General features: G+C 43.0%; 1 protein-coding gene and 2 long non-coding RNA genes across 4 annotated transcripts in view; 1 reads left to right on the top strand and 2 right to left on the bottom strand.

Moving 5' to 3' along the window:
• The window catches only part of LOC138973714 (uncharacterized), a 343,943-nt gene that overhangs the window by 266,771 nt on the left and 61,072 nt on the right, over window positions 1–16,100 (bottom strand). The gene's annotated exons all lie outside the window — the stretch shown is intronic.
• LOC138973706 (uncharacterized) lies at window positions 454–4,953 on the top strand. 2 transcript variants are annotated; one of them, XR_011458107.1, is made up of 3 exons: window positions 454–953; window positions 1,780–1,861; window positions 4,736–4,952. It is a non-coding gene; the product is annotated as an uncharacterized lncRNA (long non-coding RNA). The 2 variants fall into 2 exon arrangements; XR_011458108.1 differs by lacking the exon at window positions 454–953 and adding an exon at window positions 960–1,146 and having other exon boundaries at window positions 4,736–4,953.
• Window positions 2,366–14,595, bottom strand: LOC138973707 (uncharacterized). The gene is made up of 3 exons (XR_011458109.1): window positions 14,345–14,595; window positions 13,366–13,592; window positions 2,366–4,814 (listed from the first exon to the last, which is right to left on the bottom strand). It is a non-coding gene; the product is annotated as an uncharacterized lncRNA (long non-coding RNA).

Here is a 16,100-nt window from a genome sequence, read left to right as displayed (position 1 = left end):
CTCTCTCTCTCTCTCTCTCTCTCTCTCTCTCTCTTTTCACCACGTATTTATTTCATGGTTGTTGTTGGTGTGTGGTTTGTTTTTTTGATTTTGTTCTTCCCCCATCCCCCGTGGTTTGTATATGAGTCTGTGGCCTTAGTATAATAAACCATTCTAAGCTCTCTCTCTCTCTCTCTCTGTCTCTGTATCTCCCCCCCTCTCTCTCCCTCTCTCTCTCTCTCTCTCTCTCTCTCTCTCTCTCTCTCTCTCTCTCTCTCTCTCTCTCTCTCACTCTGTCTCTCTCTCTCTTCCACAACCCTCGTAAAATAAAATTTGATTTGATTTGATTTGATCTCTCTCTCTCTCTCTCTCTCTCTCTCTCTCTCTCTCTCTCTCTCTCTCTCTCTCTCTCTCTCTCTCTCTCTCTCTCTCTGCACCTCTCAATCGCTCTTTCTCTGTACCTCTTTAAAGATATAGTGTCCGCGCCGCCATTTTGGAGAGTTTTTTTGTCGAATTTGGCCGATTTGAAGATTTTGGGGAATCTAGTGTACCTTAATTAAGACGCACCTGGCCCGGTTTGCTCAATAAAGCACCACAAGTATGCTAAATAATTAAATCAAAATGAGTTTTTTGACGTCTGCTCTCCACCATTTGAAGATTAAAATTGGCCGTCATAGACTGGTTTTCGTCGCGACCGCGTGCCGTTAGCATGACGACTCAAAACAATGGCGGATGGGATAGCCGCTCAGTGGGACAAGCCCGCAAGTTTCGGTAAGAAATCGACTCCATGTGGTTCAGAAAGCAGCCGACTGACTCCGAACGACACAGAATCACGAGAAAGACACGCTCGGCGCACGAAATGCAAAGTTATCATCAGCAAGCAGACGGAAAGCTGGATTCAACTGATAGCTTTGAGTGTTTTTTCCGTTCAGTGTGTGCCGCGACGTAGAGCTCTCTATCCTGCTACTGGAGTTGTAAGTATTAAATAAAGCGAGTGTTGTCGTGTATACTTTGGAAAGACCTCGACACATTTTGCTGCCGTGTTGTATGTGTGTCTGCTGGTGTGTAGTGCGAATGAAGGATCAATCAAGCGGCCGAATGTGTCCCGCAGTTTTTCCTGTTTTTGTTTGAACACGGACAGTGTCAGTGTGTGTGTTTGCAACTACGGTGCGTGTGTGTCTGTGCACTGCACAGGAGCTTGTATCAAAACGCCGGTCGATCATCGTAGCAAAGTTATCATCGTAGTAAGGGTAAGCATGCAGAAGTAAATAATGATCGACCGGCGGTTGAATACAAGCTCCTGTGATGCACTGTATGTGAGACAGAGAATGACAGAGTAGCCAGTCTGTGAGTAATCCCCCTAAAACAAATTTTGAGATGGAAAAAAGTAGGGTGATACTGATATTTTAACGCTTTATGGGCAGTTGTTTCTTTGCAGTCTTTGGAGGTTGTGCAACAGAACATGTTATTTATAACTGACATTTTATATTGTCAGTGGAATGAGTTTTTCTGTGCAGTAAGAACTATGATTGAAGTTTATTGGTAAAGCTTTGTGAAAGGGTTACTTTTAATGAAGAACACATTCTTCCTCAGTGTTCATTGAAGCAAACACTAAATGTGGCAGAATTTAATTCATCCTTTCATTTTTGACTGCCATTTTAAGTGTCGCTGTGCATGTTCAAAGCTTCATGTTCAGCCACTGATGTTGCTGTAGAACTATGTAATTGGCCAGCCTTTGGTTTACACTTAGTGGTTTTAGATGTTGCTATAATTACTATAACAATTTTCTGACATTTTCAGGGACCAAGCACCCGGACATCAAACATTCTTGCAATGTGTGGCAATAATGGCATAACATATTTCAGACAAAAAGATCAGTAAGGTGAGTTTAAATGTTCATAATTTTGGTGTAAGTCAAGCTTATCTTTTATCTTGAGCAACTATCTCTGTCGTGTCTCTCTCAGGCTGCGCACCCGACATAAGTTGCCAGGAACCAATTCCTTGAGTGTGGCAATGGTTTACCATTTCTGGTTTACTTGAACTGCAGCCATACAGAGAGGAATTGTTGAGTGATTAAAACTTATGGAGTCTTTAAAAAGATGTAGTTAGAGGATAAGACACTGTAAACGTTTAGAAACAGTATTTTTCTTCTTCATGGTTATAACAAAACTGCAGCATGTGTCTTCAATTTCTGAAGATGCATTATAACGACAGTGGCACCCCCCTTTTAAGACCTCAAACAATCTGAGAAAATCAAGTCTTAAAAAAGAATGAGTCTTAAAATGGGGGTAATTTTACAGACGTTATGAACAGAAAATGTGAAAAAACAAGGTTTTAAAAAGGAGGGAGTTTTAAATTTGGGGTCTTAAAAAGGGGGGGGGGGGGTTCCACTGCATTATACATGCCATGGAAATCATGATGATTTTACAGATAAATACAATGACAATTGAAAGCAATTTGCAGCCCAGTGTCTTATTATCTGATTATCTTCTGTCTATTTTTATCATTGCACCTTTGCTACAAAACTCGTGGTTACAACTTGACCAAAAGTCAATTATTATCAATAAACTAAGCAACATGCACACACAAAAACATACTCAATTGTCGAGAACAGTGTCAGTTTTATTCCATGTAGATCTTAAAAGTTAAATGCAAATGTACACATGTTCAGAAACAATTACGTACTGTGCCTGTGCAGGATCAGTTCCTCGTTAGAAATGGTGATATTTGGTATCTTGGTGTGAACATTTTAATAGGAGATGTATCTGTGCACAATTAGTCACCATGTAAGTATCTTTCGCCTGATATGCAAGTGTCTAAACAGAAGAAAAAAACACTAAAAACCCAACAAAAAAATTCACTGAGAGTGAATGAACACACATCCTACAAACCACAAAGTAAATAGTCAGTCAGTCAGTCATTGATACTGATCCAATCCATAGGAAATGGCGTAACCAAACACTGGTCGTTTCACATGCTCCCTTATATCACTAAAATCAGACCTCTTCAACTTCCGAAGACGCTCTCTCATCTCCATCTTCTTTTCACAGGGCTATCCAGATACTCCAGTGACCAGAGTATTAAATAAACATTATAGTTGTCTTTCAGCATTCCCTAGAATGACAATGACACTGCAGGGTGCAGAACTGTGCACATAAATTAAACAAAAACACACGCACACACACACACAAAACACACAACATATGTTGACGACACTGATCCAAATGTTGGAGGATGGGCGTTAACTAGGTACTGCGGGCGCTGAAAAGGTAGTTTATGGTACATAAAAAAATGTATGTGCTTTGAGAGATAAAACATACACAAATTCAGAACGATGCTAAATACAGAGTATGGTTACACCAACCCCCAACGAAATGTACTTCATATAACACCACAATGTACTTCAATACAGGCGACTAGGACGAAAGTCAGTGTACTGGCCAGTTGGATCTAAATTGTCATTCCTATGACCCATACACAGCAACTGCACATGGCGACTCTTACACCTTCACCCAAATAGCCAAATATGTATGGGGAGATTTATATAGCGCTTAACGTTCTCTAAGCGCTTTACATAATAAATTGTGTGGGGAGGTTCACTCTCACTCTCAACTCAACAGACTGGATTTCATCGTTTTATTTAAAACCCCTCGTAGAACAACACCCAATGACCTGAAAACATAATACAAAAATTGTATTAAGTTTCAGTAAACAAGTCGTGAAAATAGGCAATAGAAATCAAGCAATGTTGTAAACAACAAGAGCGGAAATATTTACATAATTATTCACAACACCATAAGTACTAGAGCAAAGAGTGACACAACACAACATACCGCAGTCCTAAAAACAACATGAACAAACCATGACTAGAGAGTCAAATGCAAATTACACAAGTAAGTTCAAGTCGCTGTCAGAGTTTCTAGCACAACAGAACACAAGCTTATAGAAAGTCAACGTGTACAGTGCAAACTCTCAATCTCATTCCTCACAACATCACCGACAAGTTACTTTATGCCAGGATCAACAAGGGACTGTTGGGTATGGGTTATACATCACATACTCTAGCGCTTAATCGGTGAACAAACAATGACCAACCAAACAAACAAGAACAACAAATAAACATACAAATACCGACAAAACAAACAAGTAAACAAACAACTGACAGTTAACAAACAACAAACAACAACGCATAAATGACACAAAAGGATTCTAGTAAAAGAATACAAAAGACCTACAATATATGTATTCAAAATAACCAAAGTCCTGAATGGACTAAGTCAGTAAGTGGCACTATGTACTGACCAAACTGTACAGCAGTTTCCTACCACAACAAGGGAGGTAACAAATGAGGGCAATCAGTCTTCAAAGCACACAATTGGTGGGAGATGGGAACACACACAGAAATACAACACAGGCACACGACAAACACACAACTAGGACAAACAAACACATAAACAACACACACAACACAGGGGCATAGTTGTGTTACAAGCATCAGCATTGCAACAGAAACTAGGTCAATAGTACCACATCAAATACAGTTCTGGCAGCTAGGCTATGTATTTGACCTACATTCAATATACATCCAAAGTTTGCAAGGACTGACTCATTTCTATCAACCTGAACTGAGAACAACTCAAATCCTAGCCTGAGACAAGAAGAATAAGCTGGCACCCATGTATGTCCACAATGTAAGCTGTGTGAATGTTGCGTATCGTTTTGTTTTATTGATATTCCCATCCTCTTCTTCTTCCAGGGCGAGGGCACCTCCAATCTCTTCTCTGTGTGTGGGCCAGTGGGAGCCTGCTGTCATCAAGCACCAGTGCCTCGAATTCCTGGAGCATAAACAGAAAACCACCCATCACTAAAGACGCTTGATTCAGATTCAAACTTCAAATAATAAACATGAACCAAATGCAAGAAAAAGTGTGAAAATAAAAAGTAAAAGAATAGTATTTGTAATCTATTCATCTATGTAATGGGGTGCAGGTGTGAGTAAAAGGTGTGTGTGTGTGGTGGTGATGGGGGGATTTACTTGTAGGCATAGGCTTTCCAGATTGTTGTCATTTAGACACACTGCATGACCAGTGGCACTGTGTAAAAATGTGTTCCAGTACTACCGATGAGCAAAAGTGCCAGTTACACATCTTTAGGTACTTGGAATGAATGCCCAGTTTACCCATGCATTGAACAGTAAAACCTAAGTTTGCCCCCCCCCTCCCCCCCCTGCCTTTTTTCTAAACATTTGTCTTTTAAGACATTACTTTCTCAGATTTCTGTTTATAACCTCCATTCTAACACATATTGCTTTTTACATTTAGTCAAGTTTTGATCTTTAATTGAGTTTGTAATATATATCTTAAAAGAAGGGCTCCACTGTATCTCTAATTTTTTTCTCCACAAGTGGTATTGAAGCAGCAGTAGTCAAGTGCTAAACCGCATAAAGGCCTGTTTGGTATACAGCAGTCCCTCTCATGAACGGACACCCTTGGGCCATAGCAAAACTGTCCGTACATTGCAGGTGTCCGGTCACGGGAGGGGTGACCACACCACCCCCTCCCCGGGCCCATACACTCACACAGAGACACACAAACAGTCTATGCTAATCACTTCTTGTGGCTACTAAACAATAAACTCCTAATACTTCTTTAAACGTTCTGTAAAAATGATTTGTATGAAAAGTGTTGAAAAGACTGTCGCAAGTACACCAGGAGTGTTTACGACTAGCGGAAACTTCCGGAAAGCACTCAAGGAATGTAAACAACAGCGGCAAGCAAGTACCCTTTTCCTCCTTTCGATCCTCCTTGCTGGTGACGTGCACTGCAACCCAGGTCCCCCAAACCAGAAAATATTCCCATGTGGAGTATGTGAGAGGAAGGTTTCTTGGGGCGACCCAGGAGTGGCCTGCGACAACTGTAGTGTTTGGCACCACAAGTCGTGCATCGAGCTGTGCTCAAGCGACTACGAACTACTAAACCGCCCCAGTGTGCAGTGGATCTGTTACAAGTGTGACAGCATAAACTGTAGCACATTCACATTCCACAGCTTCTCATGCGAATCCCACAACATCTATACCCCCCTCTTCAATCTAGAATCCAGCATTGACTCCCTGAACTCAAGCTGCAACTTCAGTCCCTTAAAGGCTAGTAGCCCAAAATCAGTGACTCCACTGAGCCATGAGAAATCCCCTGGCCCCGACAAAACCTCACCCAACCTAGGAAGCCCCCCACCCCCCAGCAGTCAACAAGAAAAGCAAAATTCCAAAAGTAGCTCCCTTCATGACCTACCACAAACAACCCGCCAAAACCTCAGGATACTTACTGTGAACTGCCGCAGCATAGTCAAAAAACGATCTGAGTTCTTGGCAATGGTCAAGTATACCAAGCCTGACATTATATGTGGTACAGAATCATGGCTGAAACAGGACATAAAGTCCAGCGAAGTGTTCCCAGAAGATTACACACCATACAGGAAAGACCGCAGCACCCTAGGAGGAGGCGTCTTCATCCTGGTGCACAAGAGCCTGGTCTCTACCGCCCAGCCAGACCTGGACACAGAATGCGAACTCATCTGGACCCAAATCCACTTAGAGAGAAATAAAGATCTCCTGATAGGCTGTTTCTACATGCCTCACAGAAATGACACTGACCTCACAGAACTAGATAAATCTCTACAAAAGATCAACACAAGCAAGAAACAAAAACACACAGTCCTGACTGGCGACTTTAATTGCCCAGACATTGACTGGAACTCAGGTACAGTACCACCAAGTGCCCCTGACCGACAAGCCCAACAGACACTTGTAGACCTCACATCATCAGCCGCACTCACCCAGGTCCATCATGACAACACCAGAGAAGACAGTCTGCTTGACCTAGTCTTCACCTCAAACCCAACCCTCACCCGAAACTCCCAGTCCATCCCAGGCATATCTGACCATGAATGTATCATCACCGACCTTGACACCCATCCCCAACGAGTGAGACAGAAACCAAGAAGATCCTATCTGTACTCCAAAGCTGACTGGGCCGAAATGAACAGTGTGCTTGACCGCACCGCAGAGGAGCTGAAACAACTGGCCTCTGAAAACGCTGACATCGAAACACTCTGGATGACTTTTAAGAACTCAGTCACGTCAGCTGTGCAGAAGCACGTCCCCTCCACCCTACGAAGGAAAAACAACAGCCTACCCTGGATCAACAGGAAGATAAAGAAACTCCTAAAGAAGAAACGGAGACTGTACAAACAAGCCAAACGGACCAGACACTGGGACAACTACAACTTCTTCAAGAAAGAATGTAGACGTGAAATACGCCGCGCCGAATGGGAGTACTTGAACAGTGTAATAACTGAAGGGATGAAGGGAAACAACACCAAACCCTTTTGGCGCTATGTGAAAGCCCGTCGCCAGGACAACGTAGGAGTGGCACCACTACAAAACGGAAGCACCCTATACAGTGACAGCATCTCCAAAGCCAAGATCCTCCTAAACCAGTTCCAGTCTGTCTTTACCCGAAACGACGGCTCACCACCCCCCCAGATGAAAGGCCAGCCCTATCCCAGTCTAAATGAACTCTTGATTAGTGAAAACGGAGTGGCAAAACTCTTAAGAAACCTGAACCCCTCCAAAGCCCCTGGCCCCGACAACATACCCAACACAGTACTAAAGATATGTGCAGATTCCATTGCCCCATCCCTCACCCTGATCTTCAATCTTTCAGTCAGCACAGGCCAAGTCCCATCTGACTGGCGCTCAGCGAACATCTCTTCCGTGTTCAAGAAAGGCGACAAGAACAAAGCAGAAAACTACCGCCCCGTGTCCCTAACCTCGGTAGCCTGTAAGTTGCTGGAACACATCATCTGCCGCCACCTACACACTCACCTTGAGAAACACAACATCCTTACCAGCAGAAACCATGGATTTAGAACCGGACACTCCTGCGAGACCCAACTGCTTACCACTATGCAAGACCTCCTCCACTCAAACGACCAGGGAAGGCAAACTGACATTGCCATTTTGGACTTCAGTAAGGCCTTCGACACAGTCCCCCACCACAAGCTGCTCGGCAAGCTGGACCACTACGGTGTCCGTGGACCCATCCACACCTGGCTCTCCAATTTCCTGACAAAGCGGAAGATGAAGGTGGTGCTGGAAGGAGAAGCAAGCGACGAAGTCCCAGTCATTTCGGGAGTCCCACAGGGAACGGTCCTTGGACCTCTTCTCTTCCTTGTGCACATAAACGACCTCCCCGATCAAGTGAAGGCAAACGTACGACTCTTCGCAGACGACTGCCTACTCTACCGTGACATACGCTCATTCCAGGACCACATCGAACTTCAAAAAGACCTTAAGAACCTAGAGTGCTGGGCAGAACAATGGGGCATGAGATTCAACGCGCAGAAATGCTACATCTTATCCACCAAACCCAAATCCCAGTACTTCTACACACTGGACAATACCATCCTTAAACACGTCAGCCAGAGTACCTATCTCGGCATCCAAATATCCTCCGACCTGAAATGGTCACCCCACATCTGCAACATCTGCAACAAGGCAGGGTCCGTCCTCGGATTCCTACGAAGAAACCTGCACAACTGCCCGCAAGAGTGCAGACGCATGGCGTACGTCACTCTTGTCCGATCGACCCTTGAGTATGGGGCAGTTGTGTGGGACCCTTATCTAAAACAGGACATCGACAAAATCGAGAAGGTACAGCACAAGGCAGCCAGATTCATCTGCAAAGACTACAGATCCAGAGAACCTGGCTGCATCACAGCAATGCTACAGCGACTAAACCTACCCACACTTGCAGATCGGCGCAAACAACTCCGCCTGACAATGCTATATAAAATAACGGGAGGACAAGTACCAGCTATACCCCCAGAAAGTTTCCTCACCCCCGCAGATAAGACCAAGCGGAAAATTATATCAACAAAGTTTTACGGGTGCACATCAGAAAACCCCGTTGAGAAGCGAGTCTACAACAACTCGAGACCCTTCAAAATTCCGGATAGCCGATCTGAACCGTATAGAAACTCTTTTTTTGTCAGGACGCCGACTGAATGGAACCGCCTACAAGACTCCGTGGTACATTCAGCAACTGCCAACACATTTACATCAGGTGTTGGCAGGGCCCCACCACCATAGGCGCACCGCCAGGTGTTTTTATCCTGCTTTTAAACACTGCCCAAATTCCAGCAGTTGACACCACCAACCTGGAAGGGCATGCATGTATAGAAAGTTTTTAAACTCCGTCACGCTGCGCTCTCTCGCCCATTGCGACGACAGCCATTATTGGCTACTGCAATGTACTACATCCAGATCCAGATCCAGAAGAAGAGATAAAATAAATCCTCAAGGCAGTGAACACACTCACCATGCACTAACATACGAAAGCAGCCACACAAACACAGCACAGAGGAGCGTGTGCAGATGCTTTGCAAGAATAAGCTTGAAACCCAGTTTGAATAAATAGCAGCAGATAGAGCTGCATGTCATAATCATGTAATTTATTTTCATCTTGTCTGGCTTTATTGACTGCATGCCGATCATGTGGCATGGCAGTGACTTTTCACTCTTCAGTGGAAATACACTGTACATAACACAGCTCCCACTCTCCCTCACTAATGCCTACCCCAAGCCGTGACAACTGATGCTTGGAAATTGTGTGGAAGAGTACACCTCTCTATTTCTCTCCAATGCTCTTCCTGCTGACATGCAGTGACACCGGACACCCCACAGAGTTTAGCCAGCTACACCTCCAACCCCCCCCCCCCCCCCCCCCCGCCTCCCTCTCTCTCTCACTCCCTCCAGCCATGTAACTGTTGGGCTGTGGCCAGAGAGGTCAGCTCCAACAGTTCACTCAGAGCAAAACCAGTTGACTGTGTCGTAACTTTTGACACAGCAAGACAACTGAAGGGTTCACAGATTAGGCAACCGACTCACTGGTCAAGGCTGAGGGGAAACAAGAGTATCTTGTCAATGAAAGAGGTTACACACAGACACACGATGCTGAGAACTGTGGCCGGTTTTTCACTCTCTTTCGCTCAGGACCTTCATCGACTGTGGTTTCTGTTGTTTACGTCCAACAGACAAGAATAAAGAGCACAGTGCAGTTTCATGTTGGCATCTTCGCATGTACTCCACTCCTGACCAAAACTACCCCCCCTCCTGATGGGTACAGGTGCACTCAAGTTACCAGTGACTGTCGTCACGCCATTGCGGCTGTGATCTTTGCACCAAGAGCCGGACTGCTCTGTTATCGATTTTGTTGTGGTGAAAATGTGACGATGGTCTGTCCGTACATTGGAGGTATGACCTGCTGTTGGGACCGAAAACGAGTGTCCGTGTCCACGTTTTGCAGGTGTCCGTTTAAGGGGGGGCAAATATAGAAGGAAAACACTCCGTGCCGAGCAAACATGTCCGTACATGTCAGGTGTCCGCTCACGCCGGGGGCCGTACATTGCAGGGACTGCTGTACTATTCGATTCTGATGTTTCAAGCAGAACTGCTGTGTGACATGTGGTTGGAAAATGTGTCTCAGGGATTGTCTTGATTTTTAAACAATTGAACAGGAAGGCAGACATGAATTTGAACTGCAAGGCATACACAATTCTAAAACCTAAACATCATAATTATGACTTCCTACATTTTTAGCATGATCATGGAATCTGCTCGCCAATGTGTCATATATTATAAAGATCAGTATGGAGGCAGAAATAAATCAATCTGAAAAATATTCTTCATTTACAAAGAGCAAATGGGTGAAGTTTAAACAGTAAACAAGAATTCATATTTTAGAATACAGTGGAACCCTCTTTTACGACCCCCCAAAATCTGAGAAAATAAGGTCTTAAAAAGCAAGAAGTCTTACAATGAAGGTACATTTGCAGAGGTTATGACCTAAACATCTGAAATGCAAGGTCTTAAAATAGGGGAGATCTTGAATTGTAAAGGTTTTTAAAAGAGGGGTTTCATGGTACAGCACCCCAATTGTGGGTACTGTTCATTTGTATTTCCCTTTATGAGACACTAAAAGGTTGTGTGTAGTGACATTTAACTGCACAAAATATCTCGACAAAATCTGGATGCTGAAGCTGAATTTTAATTATGTGTCATTATCTTCTGAAAATAGGAAATAAATATATTTATTCCCCCCTCTGCTTCTTTACCTCTGTAAACTTGTAGGGGTAGTTATTTTTCGTTATTCCCCCCTCTGCTTCTTTACCTCTGTAAACTTGTAGGGGTAGTTATTTTTCGATAATGACCCAGCAACCAAACAAATAACGACCCAGCAACAGCCTGAATCCTCGATAGTGCAATGGGTTGAAAAGTTGTTCCGTTTCGGTACTACTTTTTGCGACTGAAAAGTTCCGAACGCTCTAATGTACGAAGTATACATCTCTGGAGCAAACAATTCAAACATACCGCATTTAAATTAACAACTACAGGCCTGAACGCATGAATCTCCATATAAAATCCATGAGTTCGGTTGTTTTCTCAATCTCGATCTGCCGTGCTCAACCCGTTCATCACAAGCAATTTCCCAAGGCAAGTAACTCATACTTTGTCTAGCGACAAGAGTAGTTCCCCTTCTTTTCACTCAGTTTCTTCGACAACAGCGGACTGCAATCCGACGGTCAGTTTTCAACAATATTTCATTTAATAAACAGATCACACGCAACCAAATGCACACATCTCATCAATTTAAAGAACATAAAGGGGTTTCATACACTATTTTCCCCAGAAAACTGAACTTCATACAGTTTTTAACGTTGGAACACGGGTGCAAAAGTTCGTCTGCTAGTCCCATTTGACGAAAAAACATTATCCAAAGCGATACCAAAACATATACAGAACACACAATATCTGCCTTTGCCGCCACAGCAGAATAACAGCATATCTGTGTACTTGATTTTAGTCCAAAATAGGAAAACTGACAAGAAGTGTTAACAGAATGGAATGATTTGCACGGAACTATACAACCGCGCATGAATCGATCGCCTGCGCAGGTTGACTGGTTGAGAGAATAGGATTCGATCAAACTTTCGCAAAAAAACTCCACTTTTCTTTGAATAACTGAAGAAAGGAGGAATAAAGAGGTTACACACCTCGTCTCAGTGATTATAAAAAATAATGGTCTCAGTTCGCGGTCATGAAAAAGCTCGCTAAAGCTCGCATTTTTCATGATCCGCTAACTTCGACCATTATTTTTAATAATCACTGAGACTCGGCGTGTAACCTCTACATAATGACCCAGCAACCAAACAAATAACGACCCAGCAACAGCCTGAATCCTCGATAGTGCAATGGGTTGAGAGGTTGTTCTGTTTCGGTACTACTTTTTGCGACTGAAAAGTTCCGAACGCTCTAATGTACGAAGTATACATCTCTGGAGCAAACAATACAAACATACCGCATTTAAATTAACAACTACAGGCCTGAACACATGAATCTCCATGTAAAATCCATGAGTTCGGTTGTTTTCTGAATCTCATCTGCCGTGCTCAAGTCGTTCATCACAAGCAATTTCCCGCAAGGCAAGTAACTCATACTTTGTCTAGCGACAAGAGTAGTTCCCCTTCTTTTCACTCGGTTCCTTCGACAACAGACTGCAATCCGACGGTCAGTTTTCAACAATATTTCATTTAATAAACAGATCACACGCAACCAAATGCACACATCTCATCAATTTAAACAACATAAAGGGGTTTCATACACTATTTTCCCCAGAAAACTGAACTTCATACAGTTTTTAACGTTGGAACACGGGTGCAAAAGTTCGTCTGCTAGTCCCATTTGACGAAAAAACATTATCCTAAGCGATACCAAAACATATACAGAACACACAATATCTGCCTTTGCCGCCACAGCAGAATAACAGCATATCTGTGTACTTGATTTTAGCCCAAAATAGGAAAACTGACAAGAAGTGTTAACAGAATGGAATGATTTGCACGGAACTATACAACCGCGCATTAATCGATCGCCTGCGCAGGTTGACTGGTTGAGAGAATAGGATTCGATCAAACTTTCGCAAAAAAACTCCTCTTTTCTTTGAATAACTGAAGAAAGGAGGAATAAAGAGGTTACACACCTCGTCTCAGTGATTATAAAAAATAATGGTCGAAGTTCGCGGTCATGAAAAAGCTCGCTAAAGCTCGCATTTTTCATGATCCGCGAACTTCGACCATTATTTTTGATAATCACTGAGACTCGGCATGTAACCTCTACGTATACACATTCACTAGAATAGCAAAAAACACTAGGCACCAGTAATATAATTTGCGACTGAGACCTGCAAACCTCACTTTTTGTCATTATTTAATATACCCTGCAGCAAAGTCATCCACCTAACAAATCTTGCAGAATAAAAAGGTACTTACTGGAATTATTGAGCTTAGAGGAGGGTTGAACTTGGAGGGCGGTGTTGTTTTTTGGATCAGCCTTCTTCCCCAGCAAACCAATTTCAGTTTGAGAGGACTTAGACCAGTCCTTTCCTCTTCATCTGCCCACACATAGAGACTGCTAATTCCTCTCCCTATCCTGCATCCGCACCTTTTCTCTTGCAGGGGCAGCTCTGTTGTTGTTTTGAACATGAAACTTCCATAGCCTGGAAATAAAGACAAATTCATGAAAAGGATACACTATTCATCAATCCACCTTACATTTAATGAGTTATTGTATCAAACTTCAATCATCATCAACTTCAAGAAAAGCTCACTTGAGTTTGACATATATACTCCCCTGCATGCGCACACACACACACACACGCGCGCACACGCACACACACAGTGATCATGCATACACAAGTCTGAGAACACACAAACACACAGGCACACACACACACACACACACACGACACACACACACACACACACATAACAAATGCACAAGACAATGATTTCCTCGACACTGTTCAGTGGGATAAGTATGTCTTCTCTTTTGGGTTACTATTCTGAGAATAAACACGATTTTCAGAGCTCTCTCATGTTCGGTGAAATAATGCTTCGAACTCCGTCTTGCACGCAAAGCGCACGTTCCAAGTGATTGATCAGTGACATGAATGGAAGTTTTAACAATGCATATACGTTAGGGAGTAAAAGTGCAACTTCAGAGACATATATTTGAAAGGATCACCAACAGGCAACAAACATGTCCAAGATAATCGGACTAAGTACTACCACAGTACCAGTACTGAATGATCTCTATCAAGGCGAATGATTCGGAGTGCACCAGAGCTATTTGACTCGCATGATCGATTCAGGCTTTGCAGTCCTGCTCAGAGCAACTTGTAAACAGATACTGACTGTCTCATTGAAAGCATTATTTTCTGTCAGATAACGTTTACTATGTAACACTCACCTTGTCAGACTAAAATAATCGCCGAGAGACGCCATTTTGATTGTTGTGACAAATTGGACACAGGGAAATCACCCAACCATTACAAGAGTGCTCTTTCCTTGGATTCTTTTACGACAGTCAATTAGCTATCAAAACTGTTGAATTTGCAAAGTAAAGTTATTCCTCGTGGATGGTAGCATTATTTGTAACATAGAATCTTATGGTGAAGCTTTGAAAGCGATCTGAAGGCCTTTTCCCGGCGGATACTATCCCTTTAAAATCGCTCTCTCCTCAGTTGTCTCTCCCGCTCTCCTCCCCCTCTCTCTCTCCATCTGTCTTTCTGTCTTCTCTCGCTCTTTCTTTCTCGCTCGCTCTTTCCCCCTCCCACCTCTCTACCTCTCTCTGGGACAGGTTGTAAGATTAGGCTTTGCCTAAAACCTCTATCCTTTGGTAATAAAGTTCAGTTTCAGTTTCAGTTTCAGTTTCTCTCTCTCTCGCATGATACCGTATTATATACATACACGGATGTTTTTCTGTGTGCGAGTTTGTGTGTACGATACCGTGGGTACGTATGCGTTTGTGCGTGTGCGTGTGCGTGTGTGTGTGTAATGAGAGAGAGAGAGAGAGAGAGAGAGAGAGAGAGAGAGAGAGAGAGAGAGAGAGAGAGAGAGAGAGAGGGAGAGACAAGACAAGACAAGACAAAGACAAATTCTTTATTAACGAGGGTAATGGCATAAGCAAAGAGGTGGTTTTTTTACATCCAGCCCTCGCCCATGGGAGGGTTTAATCTAATGACAATACGTTTAAAAAATGTTTGAATATGAATCAAAGAAGTAATCAAAAGCAAACAACCGAACAAACAAACGATTAACAGACTAAACAAACAAACAAAAACATATACAAACGAACATAACATAAGAGAGAGAGAGAGAGAGAGAGAGAGAGAGAGAGAGAGAGAGAGAGAGAGAGAGAGAGAGAGAGAGAGAGAGAGAGAGAGAGAGAGAGAGAGAGAGAGAGAGAGAGAGAGAGAGAGAGAGAGAGAGAGAGAGAGAGAGAGAGAACGCATTCAGTTTGACCTGTGAATATTCATCACGTCAGGTGTGTGACTCTGATTGGCTGACCCAAGTCACGATAATTCTTTGACTGACAGGCATAATCAAGTAGGAGCGCTCAAGTTCCCATTGCGGCTGTTCTGTCTAATTCGCGGGGTCGCTTCGACAGTTATGACAGTGTGTCGTTTTTTATGCGGTTTGTTTGATTCTATCCTGATCTAAAGGGGATGAGACTGAGAACGGAATGTAATGCTGATGAACTACTTGTGCATTGTAAGGTACCGATATTCGCCGGGACACTTGAAGTATCAGGAACACAAACATAATATTTGTTTCATTTACACATAATAGAATCGATCCAACACATTATGAATTGCACGTTAAGTCAAGAAAACACGTTCTTACTTTCAGGGAGGACAATTTTATGATGGTATGAATAGCCGCGAGTAAATTGTCTCCCCTGCACTATTAGCTTTTTACCATAACATCATTGTTGCGCGTTGAAAAAAAACGTTTCTTGTTTTTTACAACAAATAATCTGACCAGAAGATGTTTATCTTGCCAAGCGGTTTGATGAAACATACCTGAGAAAATAATTGCTTGGTGTTTTTTTTTAAAGTTTTTATTTTTTATTGTTATATATCATAGACCGATTTTATGGCACAGCAAATGCCTGTTAATTCCATCATGAACCTTTGTCTTCGATGTTGTATGCCAGAGACAGA

Source organism: Littorina saxatilis, linkage group LG8 (assembly GCF_037325665.1).
Source record: "Littorina saxatilis isolate snail1 linkage group LG8, US_GU_Lsax_2.0, whole genome shotgun sequence".
In the NCBI taxonomy this organism is placed as follows: domain Eukaryota; kingdom Metazoa; phylum Mollusca; class Gastropoda; order Littorinimorpha; family Littorinidae; genus Littorina; species Littorina saxatilis.
Note: the sequence above shows the minus strand (reverse complement) of the source record. Positions and strands in the feature narration are given on the sequence as shown.